Consider the following 21,260-nt stretch of genomic DNA (forward strand, 5'->3'; position numbering starts at 1 on the left):
GGTCGATCAAGAGAGCACATCAGCTTTCAGATTAATCAGCGCACGTACGGCCCATGAAGAGCACATCAGCTTTCAGATTAATAAGCGCACGTACGGCCACCTGACCAACCAGAGGACCCAGGGTCCAACTGACCAGTCAGAGCACACAAGGCAACCTGACCGATCATAGCACCCTAGCTTTGTGACATTTCTATTTTACACACCGTTTCTATTTTTGCGACACATGTTTAGCTTGTGTCGCATGTTTTGCGTGCACTTCACATATTTGATTTTTTTCGTGACATTTAGGTTTTAGACACCGTTTCTATTTCTGCGACACATGTTTAGCTTGTGTCGCATGTTTTGCGTGCACACTTCACATTTTAGATTTTTTTCATGACATTTCTATTTTAGACACCGTTTCTATTTTTGCGACACATGTTTAGCTTGTGTCGCATGTTTTGCGTGCACTTTGAATTTTCGATTTTTTTCGTGACATTTAGATTTTAGACACCGTTTCTATTTCTGCGACACATGATTAGCTTGCGTCGCATGTTTTTGTGCACACTTCACATTTTCGATTTTTTTCGTGACATTTCTATTTTAGACACCGTTTCTATTTTTGCGACACATGTTTAGCTTGCGTCGCATGTTTTGCGAAGGCACGGTGTAAGGCACTTGACCAGCCAGTGCACACAGCTGCCTCCTGACCAATCAGAGCACCCCAGGCCAACCGGTCGATCAAGAGAGCACATCAGCTATCAGATTAATCAGCGCACGTACGGCCCATGAAGAGCACATCAGCTTTCAGATTAATAAGCGCACGTACGGCCACCTGACCAACCAGTGGACCCAGGGTCCAACTGACCAGTCAGAGCACACAAGGCAACCTGACCGATCATAGCACCCTAGCTTTGTGACATTTCTATTTTACACACCGTTTCTATTTTTGCGACACATGTTTAGCTTGTGTCGCATGTTTTGCGTGCACTTCACATATTTGATTTTTTTCGTGACATTTAGGTTTTAGACACCGTTTCTATTTCTGCGACACATGTTTAGCTTGTGTCGCATGTTTTGCGTGCACACTTCACATTTTTGATTTTTTTCGTGACATTTCTATTTTAGACACCGTTTCTATTTTTGCGACACATGTTTAGCTTGTGTCGCATGTTTTGCGTGCACTTCGAATTTTCGATTTTTTTCGTGACATTTAGATTTTAGACACCGTTTCTATTTCTGCGACACATGATTAGCTTGCGTCGCATGTTTTTGTGCACACTTCACATTTTCGATTTTTTTCGTGACATTTAGGTTTTAGACACCGTTTCTATTTCTGCGACACATGTTTAGCTTGTGTCGCATGTTTTGCGTGCACACTTCACATTTTAGATTTTTTTCGTGACATTTCTATTTTAGACACCGTTTCTATTTTTGCGACACATGTTTAGCTTGTGTCGCATGTTTTGCGTGCACTTCACATTTTTTATTTTTTTCGTGACATTTCTATTTTAGACACCGTTTCTATTTTTGCGACACATGTTTAGCTTGTGTCGCATGTTTTGCGTGCACTTCGAATTTTCGATTTTTTTCGTGACATTTAGATTTTAGACACCGTTTCTATTTCTGCGACACATGATTAGCTTGCGTCACATGTTTTTGTGCACACTTTACATTTTCGATTTTTTTCGTGACATTTCTATTTTAGACACCGTTTCTATTTTTGCGACACATGTTTAGCTTGTGTCGCATGTTTTGGTGCACACTTTACATTTTCGATTTTTTTTCGTGACATTTCTATTTTAGACACCGTTTCTATTTTTGCGACACATGTTTAGCTTGCGTCGCATGTTTTGCGAAGGCACGGTGTAAGGCACTTGACCAGCCAGTGCACACAGCTGCCTCCTGACCAATCAGAGCACCCCAGGCCAACCGGTCGATCAAGAGAGCACATCAGCTATCAGATTAATCAGCGCACGTACGGCCCATGAAGAGCACATCAGCTTTCAGATTAATAAGCGCACGTACGGCCACCTGACCAACCAGAGGACCCAGGGTCCAACTGACCAGTCAGAGCACACAAGGCAACCTGACCGATCATAGCACCCTAGCTTTGTGACATTTCTATTTTACACACCGTTTCTATTTTTGCGACACATGTTTAGCTTGTGTCGCATGTTTTGCGTGCACTTCACATATTTGATTTTTTTCGTGACATTTAGGTTTTAGACACCGTTTCTATTTCTGCGACACATGTTTAGCTTGTGTCGCATGTTTTGCGTGCACACTTCACATTTTAGATTTTTTTCGTGACATTTCTATTTTAGACACCGTTTCTATTTTTGCGACACATGTTTAGCTTGTGTCGCATGTTTTGCGTGCACTTCACATTTTTTATTTTTTTCGTGACATTTCTATTTTAGACACCGTTTCTATTTTTGCGACACATGTTTAGCTTGTGTCGCATGTTTTGCGTGCACTTCGAATTTTCGATTTTTTTCGTGACATTTAGATTTTAGACACCGTTTCTATTTCTGCGACACATGATTAGCTTGCGTCACATGTTTTTGTGCACACTTTACATTTTCGATTTTTTTCGTGACATTTCTATTTTAGACACCGTTTCTATTTTTGCGACACATGTTTAGCTTGTGTCGCATGTTTTGGTGCACACTTTACATTTTCGATTTTTTTTCGTGACATTTCTATTTTAGACACCGTTTCTATTTTTGCGACACATGTTTAGCTTGCGTCGCATGTTTTGCGAAGGCACGGTGTAAGGCACTTGACCAGCCAGTGCACACAGCTGCCTCCTGACCAATCAGAGCACCCCAGGCCAACCGGTCGATCAAGAGAGCACATCAGCTATCAGATTAATCAGCGCACGTACGGCCCATGAAGAGCACATCAGCTTTCAGATTAATAAGCGCACGTACGGCCACCTGACCAACCAGAGGACCCAGGGTCCAACTGACCAGTCAGAGCACACAAGGCAACCTGACCGATCATAGCACCCTAGCTTTGTGACATTTCTATTTTACACACCGTTTCTATTTTTGCGACACATGTTTAGCTTGTGTCGCATGTTTTGCGTGCACTTCACATATTTGATTTTTTTCGTGACATTTAGGTTTTAGACACCGTTTCTATTTCTGCGACACATGTTTAGCTTGTGTCGCATGTTTTGCGTGCACACTTCACATTTTAGATTTTTTTCGTGACATTTCTATTTTAGACACCGTTTCTATTTTTGCGACACATGTTTAGCTTGTGTCGCATGTTTTGCGTGCACTTCACATTTTTTATTTTTTTCGTGACATTTCTATTTTAGACACCGTTTCTATTTTTGCGACACATGTTTAGCTTGTGTCGCATGTTTTGCGTGCACTTCGAATTTTCGATTTTTTTCGTGACATTTAGATTTTAGACACCGTTTCTATTTCTGCGACACATGATTAGCTTGCGTCGCATGTTTTTGTGCACACTTTACATTTTCGATTTTTTTCGTGACATTTCTATTTTAGACACCGTTTCTATTTCTGCGACACATGTTTAGCTTGTGTCGCATGTTTTGGTGCACACTTCACATTTTCGTTTTTTTTCGTGACATTTCTATTTTAGACACCGTTTCTATTTTTGCGACACATGTTTAGCTTGTGTCGCATGTTTTGGTGCACACTTCACATTTTCGATTTTTTTTTCGTGACATTTCTATTTTAGACACCGTTTATATTTTTGCGACACATGTTTAGCTTGCGTCGCATGTTTTGCGAAGGCACGGTGTAAGGCACTTGACCAGCCAGTGCACACAGCTGCCTCCTGACCAATCAGAGCACCCCAGGCCAGCCGGTCGATCAAGAGAGCACATCAGCTATCAGATTAATCAGCGCACGTACGGCCCATGAAGAGCACATCAGCTTTCAGATTAATAAGCGCACGTACGGCCACCTGACCAACCAGAGGACCCAGGGTCCAACTGACCAGTCAGAGCACACGAGGCAACCTGACCGATCATAGCACCCTAGCTTTGTGACATTTCTATTTTACACACCGTTTCTATTTTTGCGACACATGTTTAGCTTGTGTCGCATGTTTTGCGTGCACTTCACATTTTTTATTTTTTTCGTGACATTTCTATTTTAGACACCGTTTCTATTTTTGCGACACATGTTTAGCTTGTGTCGCATGTTTTGCGTGCACTTCGAATTTTCGATTTTTTTCGTGACATTTAGATTTTAGACACCGTTTCTATTTCTGCGACACATGATTAGCTTGCGTCACATGTTTTGGTGCACACTTCACATTTTCGTTTTTTTTCGTGACATTTCTATTTTAGACACCGTTTCTATTTTTGCGACACATGTTTAGCTTGTGTCGCATGTTTTGGTGCACACTTCACATTTTCGATTTTTTTTCGTGACATTTCTATTTTAGACACCGTTTCTATTTTTGCGACACATGTTTAGCTTGCGTCGCATGTTTTGCGAAGGCACGGTGTAAGGCACTTGACCAGCCAGTGCACACAGCTGCCTCCTGACCAATCAGAGCACCCCAGGCCAACCGGTCGATCAAGAGAGCACATTAGCTATCAGATTAATCAGCGCACGTACGGCCCATGAAGAGCACATCAGCTTTCAGATTAATAAGCGCACGTACGGCCACCTGACCAACCAGAGGACCCAGGGTCCAACTGACCAGTCAGAGCACACAAGGCAACCTGACCGATCATAGCACCCTAGCTTTGTGACATTTCTATTTTACACACCGTTTCTATTTTTGCGACACATGTTTAGCTTGTGTCGCATGTTTTGCGTGCACTTCGAATTTTCGATTTTTTTCGTGACATTTAGATTTTAGACACCGTTTCTATTTCTGCGACACATGATTAGCTTGCGTCACATGTTTTGGTGCACACTTCACATTTTCGATTTTTTTTCGTGACATTTGTATTTTAGACACCGTTTCTATTTTTGCGACACATGTTTAGCTTGCGTCGCATGTTTTGCGAAGGCACGGTGTAAGGCACTTGACCAGCCAGTGCACACAGCTGCCTCCTGACCAATCAGAGCCCCCCAGGCCAACCGGTCGATCAAGAGAGCACATCAGCTATCAGATTAATCAGCGCACGTACGGCCCATGAAGAGCACATCAGCTTTCAGATTAATAAGCGCACGTACGGCCACCTGACCAACCAGAGGACCCAGGGTCCAACTGACCAGTCAGAGCACACAAGGCAACCTGACCGATCATAGCACCCTAGCTTTGTGACATTTCTATTTTACACACCGTTTCTATTTTTGCGACACATGTTTAGCTTGTGTCGCATGTTTTGCGTGCACTTCACATTTTTTATTTTTTTCGTGACATTTCTATTTTAGACACCGTTTCTATTTTTGCGACACATGTTTAGCTTGTGTCGCATGTTTTGCGTGCACTTCGAATTTTCGATTTTTTTCGTGACATTTAGATTTTAGACACCGTTTCTATTTCTGCGACACATGATTAGCTTGCGTCACATGTTTTGGTGCACACTTCACATTTTCGTTTTTTTTCGTGACATTTCTATTTTAGACACCGTTTCTATTTTTGCGACACATGTTTAGCTTGTGTCGCATGTTTTGGTGCACACTTCACATTTTCGATTTTTTTTCGTGACATTTCTATTTTAGACACCGTTTCTATTTTTGCGACACATGTTTAGCTTGCGTCGCATGTTTTGCGAAGGCACGGTGTAAGGCACTTGACCAGCCAGTGCACACAGCTGCCTCCTGACCAATCAGAGCACCCCAGGCCAACCGGTCGATCAAGAGAGCACATCAGCTATCAGATTAATCAGCGCACGTACGGCCCATGAAGAGCACATCAGCTTTCAGATTAATAAGCGCACGTACGGCCACCTGACCAACCAGAGGACCCAGGGTCCAACTGACCAGTCAGAGCACACAAGGCAACCTGACCGATCATAGCACCCTAGCTTTGTGACATTTCTATTTTACACACCGTTTCTATTTTTGCGACACATGTTTAGCTTGTGTCGCATGTTTTGCGTGCACTTCACATTTTTTATTTTTTTCGTGACATTTCTATTTTAGACACCGTTTCTATTTTTGCGACACATGTTTAGCTTGTGTCGCATGTTTTGCGTGCACTTCGAATTTTCGATTTTTTTCGTGACATTTAGATTTTAGACACCGTTTCTATTTCTGCGACACATGATTAGCTTGCGTCGCATGTTTTTGTGCACACTTCACATTTTCGATTTTTTTCGTGACATTTCTATTTTAGACACCGTTTCTATTTTTGCGACACATGTTTAGCTTGTGTCGCATGTTTTGGTGCACACTTCACATTTTCGATTTTTTTCGTGACATTTCTATTTTAGACACCGTTTCTATTTTTGCGACACATGTTTAGCTTGCGTCGCATGTTTTGCGAAGGCACGGTGTAAGGCACTTGACCAGCCAGTGCACACAGCTGCCTCCTGACCAATCAGAGCACCCCAGGCCAACCGGTCGATCAAGAGAGCACATCAGCTTTCAGATTAATCAGCGCACGTACGGCCCATGAAGAGCACATCAGCTTTCAGATTAATAAGCGCACGTACGGCCACCTGACCAACCAGAGGACCCAGGGTCCAACTGACCAGTCAGAGCACACAAGGCAACCTGACCGATCATAGCACCCTAGCTTTGTGACATTTCTATTTTACACACCGTTTCTATTTTTGCGACACATGTTTAGCTTGTGTCGCATGTTTTGCGTGCACTTCACATATTTGATTTTTTTCGTGACATTTTGGTTTTAGACACCGTTTCTATTTCTGCGACACATGTTTAGCTTGTGTCGCATGTTTTGCGTGCACACTTCACATTTTAGATTTTTTTCATGACATTTCTATTTTAGACACCGTTTCTATTTTTGCGACACATGTTTAGCTTGTGTCGCATGTTTTGCGTGCACTTCGAATTTTCGATTTTTTTCGTGACATTTAGATTTTAGACACCGTTTCTATTTCTGCGACACATGATTAGCTTGCGTCGCATGTTTTTGTGCACACTTCACATTTTCGATTTTTTTCGTGACATTTCTATTTTAGACACCGTTTCTATTTTTGCGACACATGTTTAGCTTGCGTCGCATGTTTTGCGAAGGCACGGTGTAAGGCACTTGACCAGCCAGTGCACACAGCTGCCTCCTGACCAATCAGAGCACCCCAGGCCAACCGGTCGATCAAGAGAGCACATCAGCTTTCAGATTAATCAGCGCACGTACGGCCCATGAAGAGCACATCAGCTTTCAGATTAATAAGCGCACGTACGGCCACCTGACCAACCAGAGGACCCAGGGTCCAACTGACCAGTCAGAGCACACAAGGCAACCTGACCGATCATAGCACCCTAGCTTTGTGACATTTCTATTTTACACACCGTTTCTATTTTTGCGACACATGTTTAGCTTGTGTCGCATGTTTTGCGTGCACTTCCCATATTTGATTTTTTTCGTGACATTTAGGTTTTAGACACCGTTTCTATTTCTGCGACACATGTTTAGCTTGTGTCGCATGTTTTGCGTGCACACTTCACATTTTAGATTTTTTTCATGACATTTCTATTTTAGACACCGTTTCTATTTTTGCGACACATGTTTAGCTTGTGTCGCATGTTTTGCGTGCACTTCGAATTTTCGATTTTTTTCGTGACATTTAGATTTTAGACACCGTTTCTATTTCTGCGACACATGATTAGCTTGCGTCGCATGTTTTTGTGCACACTTCACATTTTCGATTTTTTTCGTGACATTTCTATTTTAGACACCGTTTCTATTTTTGCGACACATGTTTAGCTTGCGTCGCATGTTTTGCGAAGGCACGGTGTAAGGCACTTGACCAGCCAGTGCACACAGCTGCCTCCTGACCAATCAGAGCACCCCAGGCCAACCGGTCGATCAAGAGAGCACATCAGCTTTCAGATTAATCAGCGCACGTACGGCCCATGAAGAGCACATCAGCTTTCAGATTAATAAGCGCACGTACGGCCACCTGACCAACCAGAGGACCCAGGGTCCAACTGACCAGTCAGAGCACACAAGGCAACCTGACCGATCATAGCACCCTAGCTTTGTGACATTTCTATTTTACACACCGTTTCTATTTTTGCGACACATGTTTAGCTTGTGTCGCATGTTTTGCGTGCACTTCACATATTTGATTTTTTTCGTGACATTTAGGTTTTAGACACCGTTTCTATTTCTGCGACACATGTTTAGCTTGTGTCGCATGTTTTGCGTGCACACTTCACATTTTAGATTTTTTTCTTGACATTTCTATTTTAGACAACGTTTCTATTTTTGCGACACATGTTTAGCTTGTGTCGCATGTTTTGCGTGCACTTCGAATTTTCGATTTTTTTCGTGACATTTACATTTTAGACACCGTTTCTATTTCTGCGACACATGATTAGCTTGTGTCGCATGTTTTGGTGCACACTTCACATTTTCGTTTTTTTTTCGTGACATTTCTATTTTAGACACCGTTTCTATTTTTGCGACACATGTTTAGCTTGTGTCGCATGTTTTGGTGCACACTTCACATTTTCGATTTTTTTTGTGACATTTCTATTTTAGACACCGTTTCTATTTTTGCGACACATGTTTAGCTTGCGTCGCATGTTTTGCGAAGGCACGGTGTAAGGCACTTGACCAGCCAGTGCACACAGCTGCCTCCTGACCAATCAGAGCACCCAAGGCCAACCGGTCGATCAAGAGAGCACATCAGCTATCAGATTAATCAGCGCACGTACGGCCCATGAAGAGCACATCAGCTTTCAGATTAATAAGCGCACGTACGGCCACCTGACCAACCAGAGGACCCAGGGTCCAACTGACCAGTCAGAGCACACAAGGCAACCTGACCGATCATAGCACCCTAGCTTTGTGACATTTCTATTTTACACACCGTTTCTATTTTTGCGACACATGTTTAGCTTGTGTCGCATGTTTTGCGTGCACTTCACATATTTGATTTTTTTCGTGACATTTAGGTTTTAGACACCGTTTCTATTTCTGCGACACATGTTTAGCTTGTGTCGCATGTTTTGCGTGCACACTTCACATTTTAGATTTTTTTCGTGACATTTCTATTTTAGACACCGTTTTTATTTTTGCGACACATGTTTAGCTTGTGTCGCATGTTTTGCGTGCACTTCACATTTTTTATTTTTTTCGTGACATTTCTATTTTAGACACCGTTTCTATTTTTGCGACACATGTTTAGCTTGTGTCGCATGTTTTGCGTGCACTTCGAATTTTCAATTTTTTTCGTGACATTTAGATTTTAGACACCGTTTCTATTTCTGCGACACATGATTAGCTTGCGTCGCATGTTTTTGTGCACACTTTACATTTTCGATTTTTTTCGTGACATTTCTATTTTAGACACCGTTTCTATTTTTGCGACACATGTTTAGCTTGTGTCGCATGTTTTGGTGCACACTTTACATTTTCGATTTTTTTTCGTGACATTTCTATTTTAGACACCGTTTCTATTTTTGCGACACATGTTTAGCTTGCGTCGCATGTTTTGCGAAGGCACGGTGTAAGGCACTTGACCAGCCAGTGCACACAGCTGCCTCCTGACCAATCAGAGCACCCCAGGCCAACCGGTCGATCAAGAGAGCACATCAGCTATCAGATTAATCAGCGCACGTACGGCCCATGAAGAGCACATCAGCTTTCAGATTAATAAGCGCACGTACGGCCACCTGACCAACCAGAGGACCCAGGGTCCAACTGACCAGTCAGAGCACACAAGGCAACCTGACCGATCATAGCACCCTAGCTTTGTGACATTTCTATTTTACACACCGTTTCTATTTTTGCGACACATGTTTAGCTTGTGTCGCATGTTTTGCGTGCACTTCACATATTTGATTTTTTTCGTGACATTTAGGTTTTAGACACCGTTTCTATTTCTGCGACACATGTTTAGCTTGTGTCGCATGTTTTGCGTGCACTTCACATTTTTTATTTTTTTCGTGACATTTCTATTTTAGACACCGTTTCTATTTTTGCGACACATGTTTAGCTTGTGTCGCATGTTTTGCGTGCACTTCGAATTTTCGATTTTTTTCGTGACATTTAGATTTTAGACACCGTTTCTATTTCTGCGACACATGATTAGCTTGCGTCGCATGTTTTTGTGCACACTTTACATTTTCGATTTTTTTCGTGACATTTCTATTTTAGACACCGTTTCTATTTTTGCGACACATGTTTAGCTTGCGCCGCATGTTTTGCGAAGGCACGGTGTAAGGCACTTGACCAGCCAGTGCACACAGCTGCCTCCTGACCAATCAGAGCACCCCAGGCCAACCGGTCGATCAAGAGAGCACATCAGCTTTCAGATTAATCAGCGCACGTACGGCCCATGAAGAGCACATCAGCTTTCAGATTAATAAGCGCACGTACGGCCACCTGACCAACCAGAGGACCCAGGGTCCAACTGACCAGTCAGAGCACACAAGGCAACCTGACCGATCATAGCACCCTAGCTTTGTGACATTTCTATTTTAGACAACGTTTCTATTTTTGCGACACATGTTTAGCTTGTGTCGCATGTTTTGCGTGCACTTCACATTTTTTATTTTTTTCGTGACATTTCTATTTTAGACACCGTTTCTATTTTTGCGACACATGTTTAGCTTGTGTCGCATGTTTTGCGTGCACTTCGAATTTTCGATTTTTTTCGTGACATTTAGATTTTAGACACCGTTTCTATTTCTGCGACACATGATTAGCTTGTGTCGCATGTTTTGGTGCACACTTCACATTTTCGTTTTTTTTCGTGACATTTCTATTTTAGACACCGTTTCTATTTTTGCGACACATGTTTAGCTTGTGTCGCATGTTTTGGTGCACACTTCACATTTTCGATTTTTTTTTCGTGACATTTCTATTTTAGACACCGTTTCTATTTTTGCGACACATGTTTAGCTTGCGTCGCATGTTTTGCGAAGGCACGGTGTAAGGCACTTGACCAGCCAGTGCACACAGCTGCCTCCTGACCAATCAGAGCACCCCAGGCCAACCGGTCGATCAAGAGAGCACATCAGCTATCAGATTAATCAGCGCACGTACGGCCCATGAAGAGCACATCAGCTTTCAGATTAATAAGCGCACGTACGGCCACCTGACCAACCAGAGGACCCAGGGTCCAACTGACCAGTCAGAGCACACAAGGCAACCTGACCGATCATAGCACCCTAGCTTTGTGACATTTCTATTTTACACACCGTTTCTATTTTTGCGACACATGTTTAGCTTGTGTCGCATGTTTTGCGTGCACTTCACATTTTTTATTTTTTTCGTGACATTTCTATTTTAGACACCGTTTCTATTTTTGCGACACATGTTTAGCTTGTGTCGCATGTTTTGCGTGCACTTCGAATTTTCGATTTTTTTCGTGACATTTAGATTTTAGACACCGTTTCTATTTCTGCGACACATGATTAGCTTGCGTCACATGTTTTGGTGCACACTTCACATTTTCGTTTTTTTTCGTGACATTTCTATTTTAGACACCGTTTCTATTTTTGCGACACATGTTTAGCTTGTGTCGCATGTTTTGGTGCACACTTCACATTTTCGATTTTTTTTCGTTACATTTCTATTTTAGACACCGTTTCTATTTTTGCGACACATGTTTAGCTTGCGTCGCATGTTTTGCGAAGGCACGGTGTAAGGCACTTGACCAGCCAGTGCACACAGCTGCCTCCTGACCAATCAGAGCACCCCAGGCCAACCGGTCGATCAAGAGAGCACATCAGCTATCAGATTAATCAGCGCACGTACGGCCCATGAAGAGCACATCAGCTTTCAGATTAATAAGCGCACGTACGGCCACCTGACCAACCAGAGGACCCAGGGTCCAACTGACCAGTCAGAGCACACAAGGCAACCTGACCGATCATAGCACCCTAGCTTTGTGACATTTCTATTTTACACACCGTTTCTATTTTTGCGACACATGTTTAGCTTGTGTCGCATGTTTTGCGTGCACACTTCACATTTTAGATTTTTTTCGTGACATTTCTATTTTAGACACCGTTTCTATTTTTGCGACACATGTTTAGCTTGTGTCGCATGTTTTGCGTGCACTTCGAATTTTCGATTTTTTTCGTGACATTTAGATTTTAGACACCGTTTCTATTTCTGCGACACATGATTAGCTAGCGTCACATGTTTTGGTGCACACTTCACATTTTCGTTTTTTTTCGTGACATTTCTATTTTAGACACCGTTTCTATTTTTGCGACACATGTTTAGCTTGTGTCGCATGTTTTGGTGCACACTTCACATTTTCGATTTTTTTTCGTGACATTTCTATTTTAGACACCGTTTCTATTTTTGCGACACATGTTTAGCTTGCGTCGCATGTTTTGCGAAGGCACGGTGTAAGGCACTTGACCAGCCAGTGCACACAGCTGCCTCCTGACCAATCAGAGCACCCCAGGCCAACCGGTCGATCAAGAGAGCACATCAGCTATCAGATTAATCAGCGCACGTACGGCCCATGAAGAGCACATCAGCTTTCAGATTAATAAGCGCACGTACGGCCACCTGACCAACCAGAGGACCCAGGGTCCAACTGACCAGTCAGAGCACACAAGGCAACCTGACCGATCATAGCACCCTAGCTTTGTGACATTTCTATTTTACACACCGTTTCTATTTTTGCGACACATGTTTAGCTTGTGTCGCATGTTTTGCGTGCACTTTACATATTTGATTTTTTTCGTGACATTTAGGTTTTAGACACCGTTTCTATTTCTGCGACACATGTTTAGCTTGTGTCGCATGTTTTGCGTGCACACTTCACATTTTAGATTTTTTTCGTGACATTTCTATTTTAGACACCGTTTCTATTTTTGCGACACATGTTTAGCTTGTGTCGCATGTTTTGCGTGCACACTTCACATTTTTTATTTTTTTCGTGACATTTCTATTTTAGACACCGTTTATATTTTTGCGACACATGTTTAGCTTGTGTCGCATGTTTTGCGTGCACTTCGAATTTTCGATTTTTTTCGTGACATTTAGATTTTAGACACCGTTTCTATTTCTGCGACACATGATTAGCTTGCGTCGCATGTTTTTGTGCACACTTCACATTTTCGATTTTTTTCGTGACATTTCTATTTTAGACACCGTTTCTATTTTTGCGACACATGTTTAGCTTGTGTCGCATGTTTTAATGCACACTTCACATTTTCGATTTTTTTCGTGACATTTCTATTTTAGACACCGTTTCTATTTTTGCGACACATGTTTAGCTTGCGTCGCATGTTTTGCGAAGGCACGGTGTAAGGCACTTGACCAGCCAGTGCACACAGCTGCCTCCTGACCAATCAGAGCACCCCAGGCCAACCGGTCGATCAAGAGAGCACATCAGCTTTCAGATTAATCAGCGCACGTACGGCCCATGAAGAGCACATCAGCTTTCAGATTAATAAGCGCACGTACGGCCACCTGACCAACCAGAGGACCCAGGGTCCAACTGACCAGTCAGAGCACACAAGGCAACCTGACCGATCATAGCACCCTAGCTTTGTGACATTTCTATTTTACACACCGTTTCTATTTTTGCGACACATGTTTAGCTTGTGTCGCATGTTTTGCGTGCACTTCCCATATTTGATTTTTTTCGTGACATTTAGGTTTTAGACACCGTTTCTATTTCTGCGACACATGTTTAGCTTGTGTCGCATGTTTTGCGTGCACACTTCACATTTTAGATTTTTTTCATGACATTTCTATTTTAGACACCGTTTCTATTTTTGCGACACATGTTTAGCTTGTGTCGCATGTTTTGCGTGCACTTCGAATTTTCGATTTTTTTCGTGACATTTAGATTTTAGACACCGTTTCTATTTCTGCGACACATGATTAGCTTGCGTCGCATGTTTTTGTGCACACTTCACATTTTCGATTTTTTTCGTGACATTTCTATTTTAGACACCGTTTCTATTTTTGCGACACATGTTTAGCTTGCGTCGCATGTTTTGCGAAGGCACGGTGTAAGGCACTTGACCAGCCAGTGCACACAGCTGCCTCCTGACCAATCAGAGCACCCCAGGCCAACCGGTCGATCAAGAGAGCACATCAGCTTTCAGATTAATCAGCGCACGTACGGCCCATGAAGAGCACATCAGCTTTCAGATTAATAAGCGCACGTACGGCCACCTGACCAACCAGAGGACCCAGGGTCCAACTGACCAGTCAGAGCACACAAGGCAACCTGACCGATCATAGCACCCTAGCTTTGTGACATTTCTATTTTACACACCGTTTCTATTTTTGCGACACATGTTTAGCTTGTGTCGCATGTTTTGCGTGCACACTTCACATTTTAGATTTTTTTCGTGACATTTCTATTTTAGACACCGTTTCTATTTTTGCGACACATGTTTAGCTTGTGTCGCATGTTTTGCGTGCACTTCGAATTTTCGATTTTTTTCGTGACATTTAGATTTTAGACACCGTTTCTATTTCTGCGACACATGATTAGCTTGCGTCACATGTTTTGGTGCACACTTCACATTTTCGTTTTTTTTCCTGACATTTCTATTTTAGACACCGTTTCTATTTTTGCGACACATGTTTAGCTTGTGTCGCATGTTTTGGTGCACACTTCACATTTTCGATTTTTTTTCGTGACATTTCTATTTTAGACACTGTTTCTATTTTTGCGACACATGTTTAGCTTGCGTCGCATGTTTTGCGAAGGCACGGTGTAAGGCACTTGACCAGCCAGTGCACACAGCTGCCTCCTGACCAATCAGAGCACCCCAGGCCAACCGGTCGATCAAGAGAGCACATCAGCTATCAGATTAATCAGCGCACGTACGGCCCATGAAGAGCACATCAGCTTTCAGATTAATAAGCGCACGTACGGCCACCTGACCAACCAGAGGACCCAGGGTCCAACTGACCAGTCAGAGCACACAAGGCAACCTGACCGATCATAGCACCCTAGCTTTGTGACATTTCTATTTTACACACCGTTTCTATTTTTGCGACACATGTTTAGCTTGTGTCGCATGTTTTGCGTGCACTTCACATTTTTTATTTTTTTCGTGACATTTCTATTTTAGACACCGTTTCTATTTTTGCGACACATGTTTAGCTTGTGTCGCATGTTTTGCGTGCACTTCGAATTTTCGATTTTTTTCGTGACATTTAGATTTTAGACACCGTTTCTATTTCTGCGACACATGATTAGCTTGCGTCGCATGTTTTTGTGCACACTTCACATTTTCGATTTTTTTCGTGACATTTCTATTTTAGACACCGTTTCTATTTTTGCGACACATGTTTAGCTTGTGTCGCATGTTTTGGTGCACACTTCACATTTTCGATTTTTTTCGTGACATTTCTATTTTAGACACCGTTTCTATTTTTGCGACACATGTTTAGCTTGCGTCGCATGTTTTGCGAAGGCACGGTGTAAGGCACTTGACCAGCCAGTGCACACAGCTGCCTCCTGACCAATCAGAGCACCCCAGGCCAACCGGTCGATCAAGAGAGCACATCAGCTTTCAGATTAATCAGCGCACGTACGGCCCATGAAGAGCACATCAGCTTTCAGATTAATAAGCGCACGTACGGCCACCTGACCAACCAGAGGACCCAGGGTCCAACTGACCAGTCAGAGCACACAAGGCAACCTGACCGATCATAGCACCCTAGCTTTGTGACATTTCTATTTTAGACAACGTTTCTATTTTTGCGACACATGTTTAGCTTGTGTCGCATGTTTTGCGTGCACTTCACATTTTTTATTTTTTTCGTGACATTTCTATTTTAGACACCGTTTCTATTTTTGCGACACATGTTTAGCTTGTGTCGCATGTTTTGCGTGCACTTCGAATTTTCGATTTTTTTCGTGACATTTAGATTTTAGACACCGTTTCTATTTCTGCGACACATGATTAGCTTGCGTCACATGTTTTGGTGCACACTTCACATTTTCGTTTTTTTTTCGTGACATTTCTATTTTAGACACCGTTTCTATTTTTGCGACACATGTTTAGCTTGTGTCGCATGTTTTGGTGCACACTTCACATTTTCGATTTTTTTTCGTGACATTTGTATTTTAGACACCGTTTCTATTTTTGCGACACATGTTTAGCTTGCGTCGCATGTTTTGCGAAGGCACGGTGTAAGGCACTTGACCAGCCAGTGCACACAGCTGCCTCCTGACCAATCAGAGCACCCCAGGCCAACCGGTCGATCAAGAGAGCACATCAGCTATCAGATTAATCAGCGCACGTACGGCCCATGAAGAGCACATCAGCTTTCAGATTAATAAGCGCACGTACGGCCACCTGACCAACCAGAGGACCCAGGGTCCAACTGACCAGTCAGAGCACACAAGGCAACCTGACCGATCATAGCACCCTAGCTTTGTGACATTTCTATTTTACACACCGTTTCTATTTTTGCGACACATGTTTAGCTTGTGTCGCATGTTTTGCGTGCACTTCACATTTTTTATTTTTTTCGTGACATTTCTATTTTAGACACCGTTTCTATTTTTGCGACACATGTTTAGCTTGTGTCGCATGTTTTGCGTGCACTTCGAATTTTCGATTTTTTTCGTGACATTTAGATTTTAGACACCGTTTCTATTTCTGCGACACATGATTAGCTTGCGTCACATGTTTTGGTGCACACTTCACATTTTCGTTTTTTTTCGTGACATTTCTATTTTAGACACCGTTTCTATTTTTGCGACACATGTTTAGCTTGTGTCGCATGTTTTGGTGCACACTTCACATTTTCGATTTTTTTTCGTGACATTTCTATTTTAGACACCGTTTCTATTTTTGCGACACATGTTTAGCTTGCGTCGCATGTTTTGCGAAGGCACGGTGTAAGGCACTTGACCAGCCAGTGCACACAGCTGCCTCCTGACCAATCAGAGCACCCCAGGCCAACCGGTCGATCAAGAGAGCACATCAGCTTTCAGATTAATCAGCGCACGTACGGCCCATGAAGAGCACATCAGCTTTCAGATTAATAAGCGCACGTACGGCCACCTGACCAACCAGAGGACCCAGGGTCCAACTGACCAGTCAGAGCACACAAGGCAACCTGACCGATCATAGCACCCTAGCTTTGTGACATTTCTATTTTACACACCGTTTCTATTTTTGCGACACATGTTTAGCTTGTGTCGCATGTTTTGCGTGCACTTCCCATATTTGATTTTTTTCGTGACATTTAGGTTTTAGACACCGTTTCTATTTCTGCGACACATGTTTAGCTTGTGTCGCATGTTTTGCGTGCACACTTCACATTTTAGATTTTTTTCATGACATTTCTATTTTAGACACCGTTTCTATTTTTGCGACACATGTTTAGCTTGTGTCGCATGTTTTGCGTGCACTTCGAATTTTCGATTTTTTTCGTGACATTTAGATTTTAGACACCGTTTCTATTTCTGCGACACATGATTAGCTTGCGTCGCATGTTTTTGTGCACACTTCACATTTTCGATTTTTTTCGTGACATTTCTATTTTAGACACCGTTTCTATTTTTGCGACACATGTTTAGCTTGCGTCGCATGTTTTGCGAAGGCACGGTGTAAGGCACTTGACCAGCCAGTGCACACAGCTGCCTCCTGACCAATCAGAGCACCCCAGGCCAACCGGTCGATCAAGAGAGCACATCAGCTTTCAGATTAATCAGCGCACGTACGGCCCATGAAGAGCACATCAGCTTTCAGATTAATAAGCGCACGTACGGCCACCTGACCAACCAGAGGACCCAGGGTCCAACTGACCAGTCAGAGCACACAAGGCAACCTGACCGATCATAGCACCCTAGCTTTGTGACATTTCTATTTTACACACCGTTTCTATTTTTGCGACACATGTTTAGCTTGTGTCGCATGTTTTGCGTGCACACTTCACATTTTAGATTTTTTTCGTGACATTTCTATTTTAGACACCGTTTCTATTTTTGCGACACATGTTTAGCTTGTGTCGCATGTTTTGCGTGCACTTCGAATTTTCGATTTTTTTCGTGACATTTAGATTTTAGACACCGTTTCTATTTCTGCGACACATGATTAGCTTGCGTCACATGTTTTGGTGCACACTTCACATTTTCGTTTTTTTTCCTGACATTTCTATTTTAGACACCGTTTCTATTTTTGCGACACATGTTTAGCTTGTGTCGCATGTTTTGGTGCACACTTCACATTTTCGATTTTTTTTCGTGACATTTGTATTTTAGACACCGTTTCTATTTTTGCGACACATGTTTAGCTTGCGTCGCATGTTTTGCGAAGGCACGGTGTAAGGCACTTGACCAGCCAGTGCACACAGCTGCCTCCTGACCAATCAGAGCACCCCAGGCCAACCGGTCGATCAAGAGAGCACATCAGCTATCAGATTAATCAGCGCACGTACGGCCCATGAAGAGCACATCAGCTTTCAGATTAATAAGCGCACGTACGGCCACCTGACCAACCAGAGGACCCAGGGTCCAACTGACCAGTCAGAGCACACAAGGCAACCTGACCGATCATAGCACCCTAGCTTTGTGACATTTCTATTTTACACACCGTTTCTATTTTTGCGACACATGTTTAGCTTGTGTCGCATGTTTTGCGTGCACTTCACATTTTTTATTTTTTTCGTGACATTTCTATTTTAGACACCGTTTCTATTTTTGCGACACATGTTTAGCTTGTGTCGCATGTTTTGCGTGCACTTCGAATTTTCGATTTTTTTCGTGACATTTAGATTTTAGACACCGTTTCTATTTCTGCGACACATGATTAGCTTGCGTCACATGTTTTGGTGCACACTTCACATTTTCGTTTTTTTTCGTGACATTTCTATTTTAGACACCGTTTCTATTTTTGCGACACATGTTTAGCTTGTGTCGCATGTTTTGGTGCACACTTCACATTTTCGATTTTTTTTCGTGACATTTCTATTTTAGACACCGTTTCTATTTTTGCGACACATGTTTAGCTTGCGTCGCATGTTTTGCGAAGGCACGGTGTAAGGCACTTGACCAGCCAGTGCACACAGCTGCCTCCTGACCAATCAGAGCACCCCAGGCCAACCGGTCGATCAAGAGAGCACATCAGCTTTCAGATTAATCAGCGCACGTACGGCCCATGAAGAGCACATCAGCTTTCAGATTAATAAGCGCACGTACGGCCACCTGACCAACCAGAGGACCCAGGGTCCAACTGACCAGTCAGAGCACACAAGGCAACCTGACCGATCATAGCACCCTAGCTTTGTGACATTTCTATTTTACACACCGTTTCTATTTTTGCGACACATGTTTAGCTTGTGTCGCATGTTTTGCGTGCACTTCACATATTTGATTTTTTTCGTGACATTTAGGTTTTAGACACCGTTTCTATTTCTGCGACACATGTTTAGCTTGTGTCGCATGTTTTGCGTGCACACTTCACATTTTAGATTTTTTTCATGACATTTCTATTTTAGACACCGTTTCTATTTTTGCGACACATGTTTAGCTTGTGTCGCATGTTTTGCGTGCACTTCGAATTTTCGATTTTTTTCGTGACATTTAGATTTTAGACACCGTTTCTATTTCTGCGACACATGATTAGCTTGCGTCGCATGTTTTTGTGCACACTTCACATTTTCGATTTTTTTCGTGACATTTCTATTTTAGACACCGTTTCTATTTTTGCGACACATGTTTAGCTTGCGTCGCATGTTTTGCGAAGGCACGGTGTAAGGCACTTGACCAGCCAGTGCACACAGCTGCCTCCTGACCAATCAGAGCACCCCAGGCCAACCGGTCGATCAAGAGAGCACATCAGCTTTCAGATTAATCAGCGCACGTACGGCCCATGAAGAGCACATCAGCTTTCAGATTAATAAGCGCACGTACGGCCACCTGACCAACCAGAGGACCCAGGGTCCAACTGACCAGTCAGAGCACACAAGGCAACCTGACCGATCATAGCACCCTAGCTTTGTGACATTTCTATTTTACACACCGTTTCTATTTTTGCGACACATGTTTAGCTTGTGTCGCATGTTTTGCGTGCACTTCACATATTTGATTTTTTTCGTGACATTTAGGTTTTAGACACCGTTTCTATTTCTGCGACACATGTTTAGCTTGTGTCGCATGTTTTGCGTGCACACTTCACATTTTAGATTTTTTTCTTGACATTTCTATTTTAGACAACGTTTCTATTTTTGCGACACATGTTTAGCTTGTGTCGCATGTTTTGCGTGCACTTCGAATTTTCGATTTTTTTCGTGACATTTACATTTTAGACACCGTTTCTATTTCTGCGACACATGATTAGCTTGTGTCGCATGTTTTGGTGCACACTTCACATTTTCGTTTTTTTTCGTGACATTTCTATTTCAGACACCGTTTCTATTTTTGCGACACATGTTTAGCTTGTGTCGCATGTTTTGGTGCACACTTCACATTTTCGATTTTTTTTGTGACATTTCTATTTTAGACACCGTTTCTATTTTTGCGACACATGTTTAGCTTGCGTCGCATGTTTTGCGAAGGCACGGTGTAAGGCACTTGACCAGCCAGTGCACACAGCTGCCTCCTGACCAATCAGAGCACCCAAGGCCAACCGGTCGATCAAGAGAGCACATCAGCTATCAGATTAATCAGCGCACGTACGGCCCATGAAGAGCACATCAGCTTTCAGATTAATAAGCGCACGTACGGCCACCTGACCAACCAGAGGACCCAGGGTCCAACTGACCAGTCAGAGCACACAAGGCAACCTGACCGATCATAGCACCCTAGCTTTGTGACATTTCTATTTTACACACCGTTTCTATTTTTGCGACACATGTTTAGCTTGTGTCGCATGTTTTGCGTGCACTTCACATATTTGATTTTTTTCGTGACATTTAGGTTTTAGACACCGTTTCTATTTCTGCGACACATGTTTAGCTTGTGTCGCATGTTTTGCGTGCACACTTCACATTTTAGATTTTTTTCGTGACATTTCTATTTTAGACACCGTTTCTATTTTTGCGACACATGTTTAGCTTGTGTCGCATGTTTTGCGTGCACTTCACATTTTTTATTTTTTTCGTGACATTTCTATTTTAGACACCGTTTCTATTTTTGCGACACATGTTTAGCTTGTGTCGCATGTTTTGCGTGCACTTCGAATTTTCGATTTTTTTCGTGACATTTAGATTTTAGACACCGTTTCTATTTCTGCGACATATGATTA

The 21,260-nt window shown here is 42.7% G+C and overlaps 1 protein-coding gene and 3 long non-coding RNA genes across 4 annotated transcripts in view; 1 reads left to right on the forward strand and 3 right to left on the reverse strand.

The window, feature by feature from the left end:
* LOC147843646 (uncharacterized) overlaps positions 1–21,260 on the reverse strand; it is a 123,571-nt gene that overhangs the window by 44,740 nt on the left and 57,571 nt on the right. The gene's annotated exons all lie outside the window — the stretch shown is intronic.
* Positions 3,098–6,884, reverse strand: LOC148679696 (uncharacterized). Its single transcript, XR_015944659.1, has 3 exons — positions 6,059–6,884; positions 5,607–5,966; positions 3,098–3,463 (listed from the first exon to the last, which is right to left on the reverse strand). It is a non-coding gene; the product is annotated as an uncharacterized LOC148679696 (long non-coding RNA).
* LOC147843651 (uncharacterized) lies at positions 4,916–9,109 on the forward strand. The gene is made up of 3 exons (XR_015944665.1): positions 4,916–6,010; positions 6,200–6,819; positions 8,439–9,109. It is a non-coding gene; the product is annotated as an uncharacterized LOC147843651 (long non-coding RNA).
* Positions 7,580–10,038, reverse strand: LOC148679697 (uncharacterized). Its single transcript, XR_015944664.1, has 3 exons — positions 9,468–10,038; positions 8,830–9,371; positions 7,580–8,017 (listed from the first exon to the last, which is right to left on the reverse strand). It is a non-coding gene; the product is annotated as an uncharacterized LOC148679697 (long non-coding RNA).

The sequence above is a fragment of the Danio rerio genome, chromosome 6, assembly GCF_052040795.2.
Source record: "Danio rerio strain M-AB ecotype USA chromosome 6, GRCz13ab, whole genome shotgun sequence".
NCBI lineage: Eukaryota > Metazoa > Chordata > Actinopteri > Cypriniformes > Danionidae > Danio > Danio rerio.